The sequence below is a fragment of the Manis javanica genome, chromosome 2 (genome assembly GCF_040802235.1).
Source record: "Manis javanica isolate MJ-LG chromosome 2, MJ_LKY, whole genome shotgun sequence".
NCBI classification, from domain to species: Eukaryota; Metazoa; Chordata; class Mammalia; order Pholidota; family Manidae; genus Manis; species Manis javanica.
In genome coordinates, this window is record NC_133157.1 from 112,135,122 (window position 1) to 112,157,597 (window position 22,476).

At 38.4% G+C, this 22,476-nt stretch overlaps 1 protein-coding gene across 3 annotated transcripts in view; it reads right to left on the reverse strand.

Moving 5' to 3' along the window:
- The window catches only part of CUBN (cubilin), a 267,651-nt gene that overhangs the window by 152,674 nt on the left and 92,501 nt on the right, over positions 1 to 22,476 (reverse strand). The gene's annotated exons all lie outside the window — the stretch shown is intronic.

Here is a 22,476-nt window from a genome sequence, read left to right on the forward strand (position 1 = left end):
ACTGTAGGATGCCTTTTTGTTCTACTGATGGTGTCCTTTGCTGTACAGAAGTTAGTTTGATGTAGTCCCACTTATTCATTTTTTATTTTGTTTCCTTTTCCTTAGGAGATGTATTCAGGAAAAAGTTGCTCATGTTTACATACAAGACATTTTTGCCTATGTTTTCTTCTATGAATTTTATCCTTTCATGACTTAAATTCAGGTCTTTGATCCATTTTGATTTTACTTTTCTGTATGGAGTTAGACAATAATCCAGTTTCATTCTCTTACATGTAGCTGTCCAGTTCTGCCAATACCAGTTGTTAAAGAGGCTGTCATTTCCCCATTTTATGTCCATGGCTCCCTTATCATATATTAACTGGGAATATATGTGTGGGTTTATATCTGGGCTTTCTATTCTGTTCCATTGATCTATGGGTCTGTTCTTGTGCCAGTACCAAATTGGTTTGATTACTGTGGCTTTGTAGTAGAGCTTGAATTTGGGGAGTATTATCCCTCCTAGGTTTGTTCTTCCTTCTCAGGATGACTTTGGCTATTTGACATCTTTTGTGATTCCATATGAATTTTAGAACTATTTATTCTGGTTCATTGAAGAATGCCATGGTATTTTGATGGGGATTGCATTGAATCTGTAGATTGCTTTAGGCAGGATGGCCATTTTGACAATATTAATGCTTCCTATCCATGAACTCAGGATGTATTTCCATTTGTTAGTGTCCTCTTTAATTTCTCTTATGAGTGTCTTGTAGTTTTCAGGGTATAGGTCTTTCACCTCCTTGATTAGGTTTATTCTTAGGTATTTTATTCTTTTTGATGCAATTGTAAATGGAGTTGTTTTCCCAATTTCTCCTTCTGGCAGTTCATCATGAGTATATAGAAATGCAACAGATTTCTGTGTACTAATTTTCTATCCTGCAACTTTGCTGAATTCAGTTATTAGTTCTAGTAGTTTTGGAGTGGATTCTTTAGGGGTTTTTTTATGTACAATACCATAGCATCTACAAATAGTAACAGTTTAACTTCTTCCTTACCCATCTGGATGCCTTTATGTCTTTGTGTTGTCTGATTGCCAGGCAAGGACCTCCAGTACTATATTGAATGAAAATGGGGAGAGTGGGCATCCTTTTCTTGTTCTCAATCTTAAAGGAAAAGCTTTCAGCTTCTTGCTGTTAAGTATGATGTTGTCTATGGGTTTGTCATATACAGCCTTTATTATGTTGAGGTACTTGCCCTCTATACCCATTTTGTTGAGAGTTTTTATCATGAATGGATGTTGAATTTTGTTGAATGCTTTTTCAGTATCTATTGAAATGATCATGTGACTTCTGTCCTTCTGTTTGTTGATGTGCTGGATGATGTTGATGGATTTTCAAATAATGTAATATCCTTGCATCCCTGGAATAAATCCTACTTGATCATGTTGGATGATGTTTTTGATGTATTTTTGAATTCAGTTTGCTAATATTTTGTTGAGTATTTTTGCATCTATGTTCATCAGGGATATTGGTCTGTAATTTTCTTTTTTTATGGTGTCTTTGCCTGGTTTTGGTATTGAGTGCTGCTGTCCTCATAGAATGAGTTTGGAAGTATTCCCTCCTCTTCTACTTTTTGGAAAACTTTAAGGAGGACGGATATTATGTCTTCTCTAAATGTTTGATAAAATTCAGCACTGAAGCCATCTGGTTTAGCAGTTTTGTTCTTAAGTCTTTTTTTGATTACCAATTCAATTTCATTGCTGGTAATTGGTCTGTTCAGATTTTCTGTTTTTTCATGTCAGTCTTGGAAGGTTGCATTTTTCTAGAAAGTTGTCCATTCCTTCTAGGTTATCCAATTTGTTAGCATATAATTTTTCATAGTATTCTCTAATAATTCTTTGAATTTCTTTGGTGTCCATAGTGATTTTTCCTTTCTCATTTCTGATTCTGTTTATGTATGTATAATCTCTTTTTTTCTTGATAAGTCTGGCTAGGGGTTTATCTATTTTGTTTATTTTCTTGAAAAGCCAGTTCCTGGTTTCACTGATTTTTTTTCTATTGGTTTTTTTTTTCCCTCAATTTCATTTATTTCTGCTCTGATCTTTATTATGTCCCTCCTTCTTCTGACTTTGGTCACCATTTCTTCTTCTTTTACTAGTTTCATTAGTTGTGAGCTTAGACTGTTCACTGGGATTGTTCTTTGTTGAGGTAAGCCTGTATTGCAATATACTCTCCTCTTAAAACTGCCTTCGTTGCATCCCATAGATTTTGCAGTGTTGAGCTATTGTTTTCATTTTCTCCATATATGCTTGATCTCTGGTTTTATTTGGTCACTGATCCACTGATTATTTAGGAGCATGTTGTTAAGCCTCCATGAGTTTGTGGGCCTTTTTGTTTTCTTTGCATAATTTATTTCCAGTTTCATACCTTTGTGGTCTGAGAAGCTGGATGGCACAATTTCAATCCTTCTGAACTTACTGAGGCTCTTTTTGTGGCCTAGTATGTGATCTATTCTTGAAAATTTTCCATGTGCACTTGAGAAGAATGTGTATCCTGCTGTTTTTTGGTGGAGTGTTCTCTAGATGTCCATTAGGTTCATCTGTTCTAGTGTGTTGTTCAGTGCCTCTGTCACCTTATTTCTGTCTGGTTGATCTGTCCTTTGGAGTGAGTGGTGTGCTGAAGTCTCCTAAAATGAATGCATTGCAGTCTATTTCCCCCTTTAATTCTGTTAGTATTTGTTTCATGTATGTAGGTGCTCCTGTGTTGGGTGCATGGATATTTATAATGGTAATATCCTCTTGTTGGACTGACCCCTTTATCATTTATGTAATGTCCTTCTTTGTCTCTTGCTACTTCTTTGTTTTGAAGTCTATTTTATCTGATACAATTACTGCAACACATGCTTTTTTCTCCCTATTGTTTGCATGCAATATCTTTTTTCATCCCTTGACTTTTAGTCTGTGTATTTCTTTGGGTTTGAAGTGAGTCTCTTGTAGGCAGCATATAGACAGGTCTTGTTTTTTTATCCATTCGGTGACTCTATGTCTTTTGATTGGTGCATTCAGACCACTTATATTTAGTGTGAATATCAATAGATATGTACTTATTGCCATTGGGGGCTTTAGATTCATGGTTACCAAAGGTTCAAGGGTAATTTCTTTACTATCTAACAGCCTAACTTAACTCAGTACACTATTACAAAAACAACTTAAGTTTCTTTATTTTTCCTCCTTTTTCTTCCCCCTCCATTCTTTATATATTAGGTATCATATTCTGTACTCTTAATCCATTGACTGAATTTGTGGGTAGTTGATTTAACTTTGCATTTGATTAGTAACTAATTGGTCTACTTTCTTTACTGTGGTTTTATTCTCTCTAGTGACAGCTATTTAGCCTTGGAAACACTTCCATCTATAGCAGTCCCTCCAAAGTACACTATAGAGATGGTTTGTAGGAAGTAAATGTTCTCGACTTTTACTTATCTGGAAACTGTTTAATCCCTCCTTCAAATTTAAATGATAATCTTACCAGATAGAATATTCTTGGTTCAAGCCCTTGTGCTTCATTGCATTAAATAGATCATGTCACTCCCTTTTGTCCTGTAAGGTTTCTGTTGAGAAGTCTGATGATAGCCTGATAGGTTTTCCTTTGTATGTGATCTTTTTTCTCTCTCTGGCTATTTTTAATACCCTGTCCTTGTCCTTGATCTTTTCCATTTTAATTATTATATATCTTGGTGTTGTCTTCCTTGTTTCCCTTGTGTTGGGAGATCTCTGTACTTCCATGACCTGAGAGACTATTTCATTCCACACATTGGGGAAGTTTTCAGCAATTATTTCCTCAAAGAAATTTTCTATCCCTTTTTCTTTCTCTTCTTTTTCTGGTACCCCTATAATGTGAATATTCTTCGGTTTTGATTGGTCACAGAGTTATCTTATTATTCTTTCATTCCTAGGGATCCTTTTTATCTCTGTGCCTCAGCTTCTTTGTATTCCTGTTCTCTAATTTCTATTCCATTTACTGTCTCCTTTACCTATCTAATCTTCTTTTAAATCTCTCAATTATATGTTTCATTTCACATAGTGTATTTTTCAAAGTTTCTATCTCTTTCTTGAAGTCCTCCCTGAGATCTTGACTATCTTTTTGTAGCTCCATGAGCATGTTTATGATTTTTTTTTGAAATCTTTATCAGGAAGATTGGTGATTTCAGTTTCACTTAGCCCTCTTTCTCATGACTGTTGCATTCCTGTTTGTACCAAGTTTTTTTGCCATTTCATATTTCTAATGATTCCTATGGACTAATAACTTTGTGTGGGTGATGTCCTCTAGTGCCCAGAAACTACTCTCTGGAACTGTCCAGCACCTGGAGCAATGGCAGGGGTCACAGGAGTGCAGCACCAGCTCCTGCCAGGAGGAAAGAGCTCTTTCCTGCTTCCCAGTTATAGTGCTACCTCCACTGATAGGTCCTGTGGGCCATGCATGCAGGGAGGAGCCTCTATGTTACACCCTGAAGCTGCTGCACACACTATGGTGGGGCACCAGGTGTGCAGTCCAATGCCAGCTAGGAGGAAGGAGTGACAGGCTGTGTATCACCTCTCCAGGGGTGAGTGTTTAGCAGTACTGGGCTTCTACTCCTTCCCTGGTACGTTTCTCTTCCTCCTACCTGTGAGCTTGGGTTGGAGGAGAGCTTGAGTCCTGCTGGATCGTGGCCTTATTACTTTACTCTTTTCTATAAGGTCTTCTCTTTTCCCCAGATGTAGGCAGTCTGTTCTGCAGTCTTCAGGTTGCACTTTCAGGATTACTTGTATTTGCTATATTTTCATGTTATATGTGGTTTTGGGAAGAGGTTTCTGCCTCACTTCTCATGCCACCATCTTTTCCCCTCTGATGCACATGGATGTTTACAGCAGCTTTATTCATAATTGCCAGAACTTGGAAATATCCAAGATGTCCTTCAGTAGCTGAATGGATAAGTAATCTGTTCCACATACAGACAAGGGAGTACTACTCAATACTAACAACAAATGAGCTATCAAGACACAAAAAGACATGGAGGAAATGTATATGCATATTCATAAGTGAAAGACACCTGTCTAAAAATCTGCATGATTCCAATTATATGACATTCTGGAAAAGGCAAAACAATGGAGACAGTAATAGGATCAGTGGTTGCTGGGGGCTAGAGAGGGAGGGGTGAATAGGCGGAGCACCCAGAGTTTTTAAGACAGTATGACATGATACTGTTCTGTGTAATATGATAATGAGTAATACATGCCATTATCCTTGTCCAAACCCATAGAATGTACAACAGCAAGACTGCACCCTAATGTAAACAATGTCCTTGGGGTGATAAATGATGTGTCTGTGTAGGTTCATCAGTAGTAACAAATATCCCCTCTGGTGGGGGACACTGATGATGGGAAAGGCTGTGCATGTATGGGTGGGTATATATTGGGAACCTACCCTCTACTTGATTTTGTTGAGAACCCAAAACTCCTCGAAAAAACAAAGTCTATTAAAAATGAGAGAAAAGTAAATGATATACATCCTGATCCAGGGAACTTACATCTAAAAATCAACCAACCAAACAAAAAAACTTGACACCCAAGCACAGGAAAAGATTGCAAAGAGTGCAGCAAATATTTCATAAATGTTTATATACCATGCCTTAGAAAGAAATCAAGGCAAATGACTACAACAAAAAATCAAATGTTGCAACATGAGGTAACAGTTAAAAAGGTCACCACAGAGTGCTGTGTGCTTTACAGGTACTTCTTTTTTTAATAACTGGATGAAGCAGGCACTAATATCGGCATTTCTAAATGAGCAAACCAATGCAAAGAGAGGTCAAATGGCTTGCCCTAGGTTACCTGGCTTGTAAGTGGTGCAGCCAGGACACACAATCAAGCAATTTGATAGTGCCAGAGTACTTAATTACTATATTCTATAGACTCACACCATTTGTAGGAATTCAGACAGAGATTTCAAAATGGAGAGGGAGAGAAAAAATTTTAGAAGAAATAAATTTTAAATATAAAACTAGAAAAAAATTAAAGATAAACTAGAAATAAAGATTATCTTGTTTTCTGTTAGCAATTTTTGGTGATAAAAAATATTTGTTCTGTTAACATATCTAGACCCCTTTTCTATTTTTTCAGAATTCTTTTTTGATTGGCAAATTCTTTAAAGTACCTTCTCTTATTCTGCAACAATGCTGTTCATGTATAAAAATGATAGTGCCTCTCACTCCATTATGAATACTTGTGCATTTTCCCAAGAATGAAATTGAACTGTAAGGCAATGAAGCTGACTATGAAAATTCATCCTGTACAGTGAGAAAGAAAAACAAGTTTTTGAAGAGTTCAAAAGAAATATTCTCCACACAGAATCTCCACTTAACTAAAAATTGCTAAGGGGAATTGTAAGAAGAATCTCAATTTGATAAAAAAGTCTGATTCCAGCTCATCATGCTACCATCTTCGTGAGTTGCTGGTTTCCTGCTTCCATTTGAAAACCTCTATGTTTTCAGACTTTAAATTTGTTGTACAGGGTAGTATCTGTCCTATGGCCTGCAAAGTTTCTGCTTTTATTTCTGGTTAAAGCTCTGCAAAAAAAAGCTGCTTAAAATTAGACATACTGACGTGGTTTATAGACTGCAGTGAATGTTAAAAAAACATAACTGCCATGAAAGATTAGAAAATACTTTTCCTACTATGATAACACACAGAAAATATTCCTGAAGCCCAAAGCAGCACAGATGGTTAGCCATCCTCAGTGGTTAGCCACTGCACAACCCTGGGGGCACCAACAGTTATTCCATCCAAGGATGTGCAGCACAATGGCCCAGATAAATTGCCGTAAGATGGAGTGCCTTTTACTAAAATACACTATAGGTAAGCAAAGCCATTCTGCCTCCCCAATTTTTTTTAACCTGTATTTTCAGCTCCTATAGTTCTTGATATCAGTTGTATCAAATAAATAATCCAATGAAAAGATGTTTTGGGGGGGCCAGCTAAAATAAAAGAGAACAAGGAAGTGGAAGATAAGGTATCTCTTCTCTGCATCCTAATTTAGTTTCAGTTCATCGGACAATCTAATTCAATTTCTTTCATTATAGTTGATTCATCTAAAAATCTGTGACAGTTTTCCATTGTTTTTCCAATTGTTTTAGTTTTCCTAGTAAATCCCTTTGCAAATAACAGGATACTAATACCCTTAAACTAGTAAACTGTAAACTGGAATGATAATATCAAATTCTTACCATTCAGTGATGCTTTGAAAAATTATAGTACTTATTTTATTTACCTACTTACAGTTCTTTTTCCTGAGATTTAAAACAAACACAAACAAGGCTTAAAAAAACAAAGCAAAATTGAATCATTAGGTCTATTATGCTCTCTTCTCACCAGTAGCACTTCTGTGTGTGTCTTCTGGAGAGAAATTTCCATATTATTGAAAGTAGTACATTATTGGGGAAAAACATTGTATGGTTGTGAGGAGAAAAAGAAACTGTCAAAGTCTGAAAATTCTTTAAAGCCATTTTTAACATTATATACTTTGTCCTGAAAAATATGAATGATGTCTGTTTTTACTCTGTTCTGTTTCAGAGATGAGGGAAACTGTATTCACAACAAAATTAAGAAAATTTCTATTGAACAAAATTATTAAATATATAGTGAATTTATTTGATAATTTGCTTCACAATTCAAGCTGTCATTAGGCTAACAGTAAAACATTAGAACATGAATTTGGAATTGTAAAATTATGGATAAAAATGAAAAATTACAAATTCATACCAATAGATAAGTTATAAAAGAAAGCACACACAATTATAATTCACAACAAATAGTTGAGTTTTTGAAAGGATGTATAATGTGAGTCTTCGAATTGTATTTAGGCATCATTTTCTACTTAATTAGTTGTGGAAAAGGGAGTCAGTTACTATATAGGAAATGTGATTTAGAACCCGTATCAACATCTACTATCCATCCCATTGTCAGTCAAAAGAAATACCCAGACAATCCAAACATCCTATTGTGTGTAATTCTAAAGAGAGAAAACATGCTTCTATGCTTAAATGAATCAACAGCCAAATGATTTGATTCTACCTCCTCAACACTTGTTCATATTGGGTAGTAAAGCCATTGATTTTATTTGATTTACCATTTCTGCACTTTCTGTGTTAGAGACTAGGTTTGTTTTTTTGTTTTAATTTTAACTTATTGTGGAATTCAAAAATATATTTATTTGGTAAACTGCTTTATCTATGTGTTTGTTATCAATGTTGCTGATGCCTAATACTGAAAAGTTGCTATACAACAAGTATCTTAATTTTGCTTTCTTATTAAATTTAAATTTATTTTGGGCCACGAAGGGGAAAAGATGTTTTATTCACTGTTCCGTTGCCCTTTGTGTGGGGTTTAGGACTTGACAATCTTTTGTCAAAATAGTTTTTCCTGAGTGAGTCACAGATGAAAATCTGCTTCTAAATCCACCACCCATTTTGAAGATGGAAACAACAAGGATTCTGGGAAATCTCAGATGTCTCCATTTCATTTTAAATTAGAAATAATGGTACAGATGTATCTGCAAATATCAAAACAAATGAAACTGCTGAGAAAACACACAGTTTAGCAGACTATGCATTATTTTAAAAAATCATATTATTGTCAGTCATGCCTGTGACTTTGTATGGGTGGCAGTGGGCAGACGAAAGGATAGCAAAGAGAGACGGAGGATAAACAAGCTGGAGATGAAAGGAGTTAGGTCAACTGATAGCTATCAGGACACACCAGAGGAAGCGATGTTTAGACTTTTATCCTCTTCATGATCATGTAACCTGTCTGGTTGAATGAATAATAAAATATAAAAGAAATAGAAATGTTTTTCTATAGCTGGGTTTCTTTCAGTAATCTAAAATACAGGATAGTGATTTAGGAAAGCATTTCAGGGGTCTTCATAAAGAAAATTATCAAATGATGAAAATACTAACCAAGATGTAGAAAATGCAGTGATGAATCAAGACATTTTGAGAGATATGTAGTTAGAATAGAGTTAGAAAGAGTAGTCTTTGCATCCAATTAGTAAGAGATTTTCATACAGGAGACATACATGATTTCAGAGTTGCCTAGTTTGCATGTTAAGTTGCCAAACTTTTGAAAATATGGTAACATACAAACTAGAAAATAATGTATGACATAAGACAAAATGGGTTCCAATCCTGGCTGCATTACTCCTTGGATAATTAATTTAACCTTTCTACTTCTCAATTTCTTCATCTGTAGCAGTATTAGTACTTAACCTAATAGGGTTATTACATAGATTAAATGAAATAAACAAAGTAGGGTTTTTAGCTAAGTATCTTACGTATGATAATCACTCCACCCATGCTGTGTATTATAATTTAGCAAGAGCTTATCCAGAAAGATGATGAAATTAGAAGACGACTTTGGGATTAAAAGAGGAATTACTGTACCAGCTAAAGAGCCATCATGAATAGCTGATGAGAGGTAAGAAATCAATTGTTCTTTAAGCTACAATAAAGATAGTTCATATTTGTATGGCACTCCAGTTTTCAGAGTGCTTTTAATAAGCACATTATCTTATTTGAATTCATAACAACTCTATGAGGTAGGGAAGAATGATCATATCAGGCCCATATTATCGCCTATTTTAGAGATGAGCAAAGTGAGGCTCAAGAAGGCTGCTGTTTGTACAGCTCACATAGTGAATGGCAGATCTGGGGCCAGCCCCTCGCTCTCACCCGCCCCCCAAACTCCCTCCTCCCAGGTCTGTGTTCTCTCTCCTGTGCCTTCTTAGACAATTCAGCCTTAAGGCACTAATGGCTGTGTGGAGCCCTGCCTCACTGCTGTTCTGTCCGTCTACTGAGGAAAAAACCACCAGAGCAACCTGAAAAAACTCAATAAAGCAAAAATCTTTTTCATTTAATTTGAGGCAAATATGACAAAAATCTAACATATTAACATCATCAGACACCAACTGAACAGGAATAAAATCATGTCATGAAGGGAATGTATGGTTTCAGTTTTAATTAGTTTATCTTTACAAAACTTTAAGTGCTGGTGACTGATAATCTATTTGATTCCATTTTTTCCCAAACTCCCAGTCATCAGAGGAAAGGAAGTGCTTACCTTATCAGCAGGAAGCATATGGATCTACTGAACTCACAACAAGGAAGAGTTAAAAGCTGTTGCTAAACCTGCTTACTTGTGATGATTATTTCAATCTTTTTCATAAAAGGTCTTTGCTAACACTGGTTTTTTGTTTTTTGTTTTTTGGGTGGGGAGGCATAGTGTCAGCAGGTGCCTAAAACAAGCAATGAGTTACAAAATTCCAGAAAAAAAAAATTAAGCATAATATAGTATGTTCTATCTTCAAGGTTTGGGGTTGCTATTTTTAAATAAAGGAGTTTTAATAAGAGCAAATCAGCAGTGAAACAGCTAAATGGAATCAAAGGCACAAAGTTTTAAAAGTACATTCTGTATTTCCTTCAGATTGCTCAAATGCAGCCACCTTTGTACACTTGGCATTTTCCTGAAACTATGTTCTGTAAACTGAGAACCTGGACAGGACTCCAGGTTGGAACTGACATGGCCAAAGCCCACAGAAGCTGGAAGAAAAAGAACAGAAAACAGACCCAAAGAGGACATCTTTGCATATTAATCCCTAATTTCTGAGGGAAATGCCAGAGAAAGTGGATAACGTTAAAGAGAAACTGAAAAGCCAAAGTATAGTAAAGGAATACATTTTAAACACAAAACCTGTTGATTCTCACATCACTTCATTAAAATGATTGATTTATATTTTAATCATTTTTCTATAATTAAAAAAATAAAAACTTCCTCTTCTGCAATACCTTGAGAGGTGTGCAACTTGTTAGCCCACTTCCCTCTGACATGCAAAAGGGCAGCATGTGGAGGGAGTGGGGTCGCAGGGAGAAGTGGCCAATAAAGACTCTTTTGTTGGCGCAGGCGTGATGTGAAATGATAACTAATTGCTAAGAATTTGGGGAAGGTCAACCCAAGGCAAGTTTCAGCTGTTTTCTGGAGACATCTTCTCAGACATCTTTAAGATATGCCACTATTGTAATTAAAACAATTTTGAACAGAAACTTTCAGGCTGGGAGTGGGGAGCAGAGGTAGAAAGGAACGAGAACTCCCTAAGAGGTGCAGAGTGTCCCAAGGTGAGTGTGGAATGTTGGAAGGGCCATGAAAACTCAGCACTTCTTGGTTTGATTTTACCAGTTAATACCCAACAGTCTAAAAGCTTATGCCACTCTCCTGGGATACAGGAGAGAGGCAAAGGACAGGTATTTATGCCACAAAGGGAGAAGACAAAAATCTGATCACTAGTTATCTCTGGAGACACGGTCAAGGGTGAAGACCCCAAAATTCACCTGATCTTAAGTATTTGATGATCTGAAGGATTTCCAGATTAATAGTCTCAGGGATTTTGTGGGTTAGCATTTATTCTGTAGGACAGACACACAAACTGGAGCAATCATGGGATAAAATCAGAGAGGGAAATTGGGTGCTAAAAGACCACAGAATGGGAAATTTTCCTGAGGAAAAAGGAAAAAGAAGACAGCATGCTGCTCCAGGAGAGGAGAAGGTCGTCAAAAGCTGCAGAACCTCCTCTACTGGGTTGAATCATGTCCACCTGAGAGCTATGAATGTGACCTTATTTGGAAATAGGATTTTTGCATATGTTATGAAGTTAAGAAGAGATAGAGTGGGACTGAAATCCAATATAATTGGTGTCTTTATAAGAAGAGGGAAATTTGGACACAGATACACAGAAGAAAGAAGGCCTTCTTGTGAAGATGGAGACAGAGATTGGAATTACACATCTACAAACCAGGGAAATTCAGATTGCCAGCAACTGACAGAAGCTAGAAGAGGGAAGGAAGGACTCTTCCCTAAAGCCTTCAGGGGGCTGGCCCTGTTGACATCTTGACTTTGGACTTCCAGTTTAGAGAACTGTGAGAGAATACATTTCTATTTTAAGCCACCCAGTTTGTGATATTTTGTAACAGCAGCCCTAGGAATCTAACACACTCCTATTCTTTTCCTGATAAACAAGGTGGCCAAACCTGAAGCAGGACGAAATGATAATAACTATGAGTGTAACACCTGAAGGAGTGTGGGTTTGTAAACTCAATTTACTCCTCTTGTATTATTACTTCCTCTTTATCATACTGAGGTTTAGATGATATTTGTTCAAGGATAAGCTTATAACAGAAAAAGTCTGTTTTAGTCTATTCAGGCTGCTATAACAAAATATCACAAACTAAGTAGCTGACAAACAATAGAGATTTAGTTCTCACAGTTCTGGAGACTGGAAGTCTGTGATTAAGGTACCAGCATGGTCAGGGGAGGGCTGTCTTCCAGGCCACAGAGTCATTCAGCAGGCGGAGCTCTCGGGAGCCCTTTTTATCAGGGCTCTACTCCCAGTCATGAGAGCTCCAGCCTCATGAACTAATCGCCTCCTAAAGGCCCACCTCCTAACACCACCACCTTAGCGGTAGATGTCAGCACATGAATTTTGAGGGAACAGAAATGTTCAGATTCAGCAGTCTATTGCTGAGAAAACAACAGACAAACTTAGGGCTAGGCATCATATCAGGAGGAAACAAGCAAATTCAAGATCTAAGGAGAATGATTTTTAGCATTGAGGGGTCAGTAAGAGTTCAGAAAGTTTCATCTTCTATAAAGACTTCATCCTAGCCCCAGATTTTGTGATAATCTTTTTGTTTGATTTCCATACAGCAATCAATACGGAGTAGAGTTATCTGTTTTCAATGGTAGGGACAAAAAAAAAGAGTAATAGAATAAGGTCATAACATGAAGTTAATGAACTGGAAAACAGATACAAAGAGCTCAAAAATCAGTGCTGTCCGTAGTTATAAAGTGATGTTTAAATCACTACATGAGATGTCACATAAATATTCAAAATTAAGATTATCATAGCTATCTGACTCTCTGAGATGTACTGGATTTGAATATTGAAGTATTTTGGCTTAGTACACCATTCGAGAAAAATCTAGCCATATTTTAGGACTTTTCATATCATATAAAATTTAATTTCCTATATATGAAAGGATAAAAATCTTTCATTTTGATGCAGATAAATTTAGCCAATCTTGTCATCCTTTCATTTTGATTAACTATCTTTTTCCTTCTTATCTACTCATTCCAATCAAATTAAAAAGTAGTTTTCAGTAGAAATTCTTTGCCTACAATTCAGGAGAAATTAACCAATCTCTCTTTCTTTTAAACATTTTTAAAATTATTGAAGATTTCTGAACATAACATTTAAAAATAGCATGAAACTATCTTTCAAGGCCATGAAATGAAACCAAGGCAGCTGGACTGACTTCCTCTACGGTGAGTAGCTGTGCTTCAGGCCACCACTAGCTACTTTATGAAATCCCCCCAACAGACAAAAACAGAAGAAACGTGTCTCTTTTTGTGACTTCCAAGTTCAACACTCATACTCAAGAGGGATTCATTCTAAATCTGCTTTCTTTCAAGTTAATTATTTTGCTACCAGTCATGCTTGCAGGGAAAATCTCATGAGCCTCCCTACAAATTCCTTCTCTCACGCTCCCCAACCCACAACTTTTCCACTACAGCAAGACTGCTCCACATGGACAAATGGACAGATGCGGGCAGTACCATGCCAATGGGCATGCTGTCCTCTGACCCTAAAGCTCTGTCCAAGCCTGAGCCACAAAATTGTTTTCTGTGATTATGATACCAGGCAACACACATCCTTCACAGGGCGAGGGCAGCAGGAATCCAGCCTACTGAGGTCTTTAGCTTGGGAAAGCAAACCTCTCTCTGGCCAGGCTCCTAAATTAGCCAAACCCTCAAGTGCTCCACTCCAGCCGCCACTGCTTACCTCTAGTCAAACCAATCTGTTTTGGGGACGATCCTTTCAACTTTTTAACAGAACTCCTCTTGTAAACTACTTTGTCTAAATATACTGTGCTAACAGATTAGATGATTTCTGTGCTGTCACCCATGCATAGCAACTGCAAAAGGAGAGCACTTTTTTGAGTAATAAAGCAGACACTGGGTTGAAGGACAAACGACATCAGTTATTTTGAAGTAGTCATTTGCTAAGTAATGTGCTTCCCCCATTATTGCTACTTGAACCTGAAGACTGGATTGTATAATTTAGTGCAGAGAGCTTAGAACTGTTATTTACTTGGGAAAAACTACATACACTCATCTAAAAACATTCATTAACCTCAGTGGGAATTTGGTTACAAAATTGCCACTGTATGCTCTGATCTTCCTTACATTGCAATATCATTTCTTCTTTTCTGCAATGAAAAATTGCAGGTAAAAACTATTTGCTTTTAAGCAGAATGCAGTTTCTTATGACACACCATAAGATTGTTCAACACCATACACTCGGTTTTGTGTCCTGATTCCATCACTTATTTGATTTGTAAGTTTGGGGAAATTACTTAACTTCTCTAAGACTCTTTCTCCTTCCCTCAGTTTTCTTGTCCATATATGAGGATGATGATCTCAGACAGTTATTGGGGGGAAACATGAGACAATATTTTTCAAGCACTATCCAGAGGGCCCAGCACATGGTATCATTTTTCAAATGGTAACATCAAGTGTCATTTTTAAATGCTAACATCAACATTTAAAAAATGATAATATCAACATTTTGTAAATAAGTACATGGACCAGTAATAATAAATAAAATATCAGTCAAATTAATGCACTAAGCATTTAAATCAATATTTTCATTCACTCTTTATGTGGCAACGTGTTTATTTTTATCATAATTAATGTCTTAAATAAATTTAAAATTACATTTAGGTAGTAAAATTTATATTATTTAGCCTGTGAGTAGTCTGTAAGTATAACTAGAAAGAGAAAAATACCAGGGACAATATATATTAATGTCATTATTTATATAGAGAATATAAATTCTATTAAATCTTCTAGAATGCAGTTACTATCCTACACCAGAGATTCTGTCTTTGCTTTGTGAGTCAGTGCCACTAGAGGCTGGGCATTAGTCTCTGTGAGTACACAGTGGTGAAAACATAAAATGTCCTTGGATATGTAATGTCAGGGACAAATACAGCAATATTTAAGTAAATGTTCAAAAAGAGAAACCTCTGGGGGCAAAAATCAATGCTCTATACTGAACATCATGTTTGTTCTATGTTGGTTTTGTCATTTTTGGCTGATACAAAATTTGAAACTGTTAAAAAAAATGTGTGGTTTCTCTTTTCATGTTGTATGAAAAAGTGTGGAATCCCCTGGCAACTATGTACAACATCTATCAGGGATGGTGTTGCTAGGCAATCAGAGTACAAACAGAAGATTCAAGAAAGCCCTTCTTTGGCCCAAATCTCAAGGATGATGACACATTGTGCAATATATGATTTGGGAAGGTCATGGTTATTTGAGGGTTATTTTTCTTCTTTTTATAACTGTTTCAAAGAGAAGCAGTGGAAATAGAACTCGAGCTTTTTCAAACAGTAGCGACATGGGAATTGGGATGCAAGAATCTGAAAAGGCTCTCACTGGTTAAAAGACACAGAGCCAACATTAAATGAAGGTCAACTGTGTGTATGTGTATTTGCTGCTGTTGTCAAGGAGTCAAATAATGTCAGGCTTTAGCTTTTCTACTCATTCTGAAATGTCACATATGTTGAATGCTGTGTCTGATTACTGGACCTTTCTGGAAAAGTTCTGAAGCCAAGGCAAAATGAAAAGGAGCTGCATGGCTTTTTTAGTAAATGAGTATCCCAATTTTACAAAGGTGAATTAATTTATAAGCAGATTTTTTAAAATTAGCATCAGCCATTTATAACTTCTTTGCAAAAAAGACATAAATGAGAATTTGCCATGAATAGAAATCAGACCCAGTATCATAATGCAGAAACCTGCACTTTGGTTCTACACTAGGCATTTTCGGTCCCTATGCTTAAAAACCTTCTGAGAACATTGCAAAGACAAAAGTTCAAAATACCAAATAGGATGAAGTGGACAGAATAAGTAGGGCAGAATACAGTTTGTATAAATGTGAAAGAAAGTCTAGTCAGCATTTGGGGAAGTAACTTTTAAATGGAATGAATATTTCTTAAAAGTATCTATTTTGCTTCAATTTCTACCTAAACTGAACAGGATTTTTTTTTAATCTCGTATCACACGATCTAATAAAACAATCAGGAGCCTGCATTGTTACCCATTTCTTTACCAAGACAATTGCTTCTGGACTTAACTGAACAAAGGACGCATTCTCAATCATAAATGAGGTTACTTTAGAGGCAGACTGGGAGGTGTTTTGCCACTTCTCTGCCTGTGACATTAGATCTATCACCACCTAGCAGGAAGTGATACCATGAGAACAATACGTCATCTGCAGAGAGAAAGTCTGCCTGAGATTAATACCAGATGGAGTGATCCACATCCCGGCCCTGTGAGCGTGGCCTGGAATCCTGCTGACCACAATTCATAAAATCACTTTCATTACGAACATCACACCTCCAGATTGTTGTGAATTTCTGGGCTGTGCAGAAGCAAGGCCCAGGACAGACGACAGGAATAAAATCCAAGTCCTTGCAGTGGCTCTTCAGTTGGCCTCTGACAACCTGTCCTGCCTCAACTTCTGTCTCTCCCTTCAGCTTAGGGCTCCTCAGTGTTCATTACTGCTCTTCTAAGGATCCCTTTAGACTCTTTTCTACAAGTTCCCCCCATGAAATTTTAAGATCACAGATATATACTATATCATTATGTATTTTCAGTATCTGCGCTTTTTTTTATACCCCCCTGCCCCCACCAAGAACCAGTCTTCAGTTCCTGGGGCTGACCCTGAGCTGAAATATTTGCCATCGCCAAACTTTCAGCACTATCCCAAGCCCCCCTGCTTTTATTTAGAAAGATCTTTCTTTCCCAGATGCATGACTCATATGCTCTTCTTCATTCTTTAAAACTCAGCCCAAGTATCCAAGCTGCCTGGAGGGCCCCTCCAGCTCCCTCAGGCTATCCTGGATCCCCTCCGCACACACAGCCTCATGGATTTATGGGCGGATAGCGACACCCAGATTGTCTGCCTCCCTCCTAGATGACTAACCCTCTGAAGTCAAGTAGGGGCTATCTCTTTTTTCTCTGTAATGAGCTTAATTTTGTCTCCACCAAAATTCATACTGAAACCCTAGCCACCAGTACCTCAGAAGGTTGCTGTATGTGGACATAGGGCATTATTGAGGAGATTAGGTCAAAATGAGACCCCTGTTGTGGGCACTAGCCCAATCTGACTGGTGTTCTTGTATAAAGAGGAAATCTGGACACAGCAAAGACACCAGGAAGCATGCTCACAGAGAAAAGGCCATGCGAGGACACATTTGCAAGCCAAGGAGAGGCCTCAGGAGAAACCAAACCTGCTGACACCTGGATCTTGGACTTCCAGCCTCCAGAACTGTGAGGATTTTTGCTATTTAGGCCCCCAGTCCATGGTATTTTGTTATGACCACTGAGCAAACTAATACACTCTCAATATTCTCAACACAAAGCCTAGAACCTGGGAGTGAATAAATAAAAAACTGATTGGTTGGTTGAATGAAAAATATGTTCTCAATACATAGTGGTTTACAGAGGCCATTGGAATCACCATAACATGAAGCACAGCCAGCAAGTCTCCCCATAGGGCCCATTCAGTCACCCGCTTACCCGAGGGTGATTACCCAGCATTCGCATTAAGGCAAATGGAGAATGGAATTACAGAAGATAAACCTTTGTCCTTAAAGTGTGAACCACCCAGAAACCCCAGCACACACACTGGGATTTAAGAAAAACATTGTTGATCTCAGAGGTTCTTTGCAGGGCTCTAAAAATGTTTTCTAAAAGCCCTGGAGATAGTGCTGCATGTCTTCAGTAGTCCAGAAGGCACAGGCTCATGTTCAAACTGAGCCAGCCATGAGGATTTTGGGAAAGGTTTTTAAGTGTTCTCCCCAGGCTAATAATTTCTGAACACCCTCAAGGCTGGAGAAATCTCATTAATAGTTAAATAGAAGGTAAAATGGAACCAGTCCCCACTGGAGAGGATTATGTCATCTATCTCCCCAAAGAAAAGGCCACACTTCCTTTGTGAAAATTCTGGGTGACATCACCTCCTGATCACATGCCACTTAGCCCTTCCCCTGCTAGTCCCAGCTGAGGGGTTCTCTGTCTTTACAAATGTCACTTTCACTCACAAAGCTCCTTGACCTTGTTTGTATGCTGGATTCCACTGCCAGTGAAACAGGGCCTCTGAGAGGGAGACCAGGAGGTGAGGGGTGTGTGCAGCTGGCTGGGAGGCCCCATTCACACAGCCTGCAGAAAGTTCTGTATTCCCTTGGGCAACGGAGACGGAGGCTGCCGAGGCCGAATTCAGCCCCTGGACAATGCTGTCAATGCTGAACGCTGTGAACCGTTTAGCCAGACAGGGCAACTGTGGCTATTTTTTTCTTTCTAGAGTGGGATTCTCTTAGATGGTTTGCATAAAGACAAGGCAGTGTGGTTTAATCTCACATCTCTCATCTCTTTAAAAATGGGCCCACAAATAAAGCCTGATTGTAGATCCATTTTCTCAAAGCAAATAGAAGATTTGTGTGGTGGACAAAGAAGCACATTTTGTAAATGGGTTTATTTATTAATTAGCAAAATGAATCAAGTGTGTGGGGAGTCCTCCTCAGCAGCAATGCTCAGGAAATCATGCCACTGTAGATACGGAAATCTCAGAAAAGAGTTTTGTGGAGTTCTTATTGCATAGTTTGGAAAAGAGTAGGAGGGGAAAGGGCCTGAGATGAGATCTGACTCAAATGAAAAGAGGTGAGGACACTACAGGGACTTCTCTGATCAGGTAAGGAAGAGCAACCTCAGGGCCGGGGCCAGGCCCAGACCCACACTTGATCTTAAGTCTGAGATCAAGAGCCAGGGAAGCTGTGCAGAGATAATCTGTGTGAAGTACATACATATAAAAACATATGTGTACACAGCAAACACATTCAAGAATATTTCTACTATGCTTAAAAATGAGACTAATTTTTAAATGTATTTTGGATTTTATTTGTTTCTTTTGTATTCATTTATTTGTATTGGATTTTGGATTTTGAACCCCACAACACACCATGTTGCTTCCGTGCTCTATCTGACGTGGACCTCAGCCACCCTGGACATTTGGGTGCCACATCCCCCCCCTGTCCTTTTACCGTGAGGTCTTTCTTCTGCTGGGAAATCTTTTTCTTTTCTGTTTGCTTATTCTTAGATTTTAGTTCAAAGGTCCTATTCTTGTGCAGGATTTCTTTGACCTCCTGTCTAGGTCAAATCCCCCTTTTGTGTTCTCCTGTGGCACTCACCATAGTTTTGAGTTTATATTTATTTGTGTGCTTATCTGCTTGGTAGCTACTTCTCCCAATCACCTGTAAGCTCTATGAGACCAGGAATCAGGCCTGTGGCAGGAGTCACACACTGTCCCCAACCCGAGCACCGTAAATGGACCCAAACAGTTCCTTAATATCTATGGAATGAACACATGGATGACAGAAATCAGACTTACATCTTCAGTTCACCTTCAATGAGTAAGAAGTGGGGAAACCTCTCCCATTAAAGACCTCTTCCCTGAACCTCACCTTTTCTGTTGGCCCCTCTTATAAGGCTATCTCAAATCAAAGACCTAGTTCAGATGCAGAGTATAAACTCTTCATACTTGAGGCACTACAGAACTACAGTATATGAAAATCAGTTAATTGTGCACAGATCTAGACCACTAACAATCCTGTTTCAGAACTTTTTTCCAGAGCTGTTTCCTAATTTATATATAATGGCAAGCAAAGAGTTCCAAAATAAAAATGTTCAGTTGTTATCCTAGCTAGCAAAATTTTGTTGCACAATTCTGCATTTCCACCTTAGGAAGTTTTCAGCAATTGGGAGAAACTTCTGAAATAGTAAGCAGGAAAGGAGAATAGACAGAGGGTGTCTTTGACTTTCCTAAATGAAGACAGATTCCAAGCACAGCTGGTAAGAAAAAAAAATCCCAACAAAAACTCAGAACTTTCAGCAGAGGATTCGGCCATGTCTAGCATGCAGGGCTGGAAGAACCCAGTGCTACAGTAATCCAGTGGAGCCAATAACAACCATTCAATCACACTCCTTAGCACGACCTTGGACTAGTATGGCCAGAACTGTCTGCAGCAGAGAGTAAGCCAGTCCACTAAATAGAAATATGTAACCAGCAAAATCACTCCTTCTAAAACCCTCCAATCTAGCCACATGCAGAATTACTTAGAGAGCTTTTTAAAATCAGCAATAGTCAAGGTCCCACTGTGGACCAACTGAATCCTAACTCTGGAGGATGGAACCCCGTGTGGGTACTCTTCCATACTCCCAGGCACTCCCAATGTGTATCTAGGGCTGAGGACTGCTCCCCTTGGCCTGAGCCTCTGTCTCCTGGTTGGTATTTCTTACCTTCCACCCTCTGTCTCATGTACAGGATTTCTCCCCTGGGGTCTCTGAAGCAGTATGGTTCTCCTTACAGGGCCCCAGCTCTCATCCTACAGACACTGCAAGATTGAAGATACTATTCTGCTGTTGGTACACTGAGCCCTTGGAGCACCCTAGCAGTTTTGTCCAATGTCTAGGGATGCTGTCTTCCACCACTTTATTTCTCCAGCCTTAACATCTGCTCTCACCTGCTCCTCAAAGTTCAGTCTACAGAGTAATACCATCAGCATTACCTGGTAGTTTTTCCAAATGCAGGTTCATGGGCCTTACCTCAGCCCACCTCTACCAGATCTGCATTTTAAGAAGATCCCCAGTGACTCATACGCACATGAGAGTCTGAGAAACAACTGCTCTGGAAAATACCCCTGGCCCTTGAAAATCTGGGTCATTTCCCAAGATTTTCCTCTTTCTTCTGGGTATTTTCGCATAGTCTCCAGTTTCCTTCGAATCACACTATTTCTGAATCACAGAAGACTATAGATTGACTGTGTTGCAGAGATGAATCAATCCAGTCCTTTCATTCAGTAAAACAATAAATTGTCATTCAAAGGTCAAATCCACCTAATTGATGAAGAGGACAGTCCAGAACTTCCACAAGCCTAATTAACACAGCTCATTTACTTTGAGATTTCATAATCTGTATTCCAAGCTGCAAGGAGCTCTGTGGGTTAACACTGAACAATTTTAAATACTGAAAACCCCAAACCTGTATTTTAACAGAAATACACTCAGTCCCCAGTTTATCATAACAGAACATCCAATACTCTTAAATATATAGCAGGGCTACTGGGTTATGTACGCACTGAGATTCATACAGTAAAGGCTCTCTGGGGATAGCAACCCTTGAGGGTCAATCCCAGCATGCAGTCATGTGTGCTCACAGGAGCTCACCCTGCTTTTGAGAGTAGGACCGCAGCTTAGATGTCTGTATGTGATTCCTGGTATAGTACTGCAACTCCACTTCTCTTTCAAAATGATGGAAACATACCTGTGAGCCCTAAAAACCTTGGCTGAGAACTGCTATCTTAATACTCACAAGGACTATTGTTTCCAGGTCTGGATCGCTCTGGGAGGGTTCTCCAAATTCAGTCACCAGGGAGACTAGTTAAGATACAGATTATTGGGCCTCCCTTAAGGGTATGTGATTCTGTGAATCTGGTATAGGGCCCAAGGGTTTGTATTTTTTTTTTGGTATCATTAATCTACAATTACATGAGGAACATTATGTTTACTAGACTCCCCCCATCACCAAGTCCCCCCCACAAACCCCATTATAGTCACTGCTCATCAGTGTAGTAAGATGCTATAGAATCACTACTTATCTGCTCTGTGTTGCACAGCCCTCCCCATATCCCCCCCAACATTATACATGCTAATTGTAATGCCCCCTTTCTTCCCCCCACCATCCCTCCCTTCCCACCCATCCTCCCCAGTCCCTTTCCCTTTGGTAACTGGAAAGTCCATTTTTGGGTTCTGGGAGTCTGATGCTGTTTTGTTCCTTCAGATTTTCTTTGTTCTTATACTCCACATACGAGTGAAATCATTTGCTACTTGTCTTTCTCGGCCTGGCTTATTTCACTGAGCATAATACCCTCTAGCTCCATCCATGTTGTTGCAAATGGTAGGATTTGTTTTCTTCTTATGGCTGAATAATATTCCATTGTGTATATGTACCACATCTTCTTTATCCATTCATCTACTGATGGACACTTAGGTTGCTTTCATTTCTTGGCTATTGTAAATAGTGCTGCGATAAACATAAAGGTGCATATGTCTTTTCAAACTGGACTGCTGCATTCTTAGGGTAAATTCCTAGGAGTGAAATTCCTGGGTCAAATGGTTTTTCTATTTTGAGATTTATGAGGAACCTCCATACTGCTTTCCACAATTTTTGAACTAATTTACATTCGCCCCAGCAGTGTAGGAGGGTTCCCCTTTCTCCACATCCTCACCAACACTTG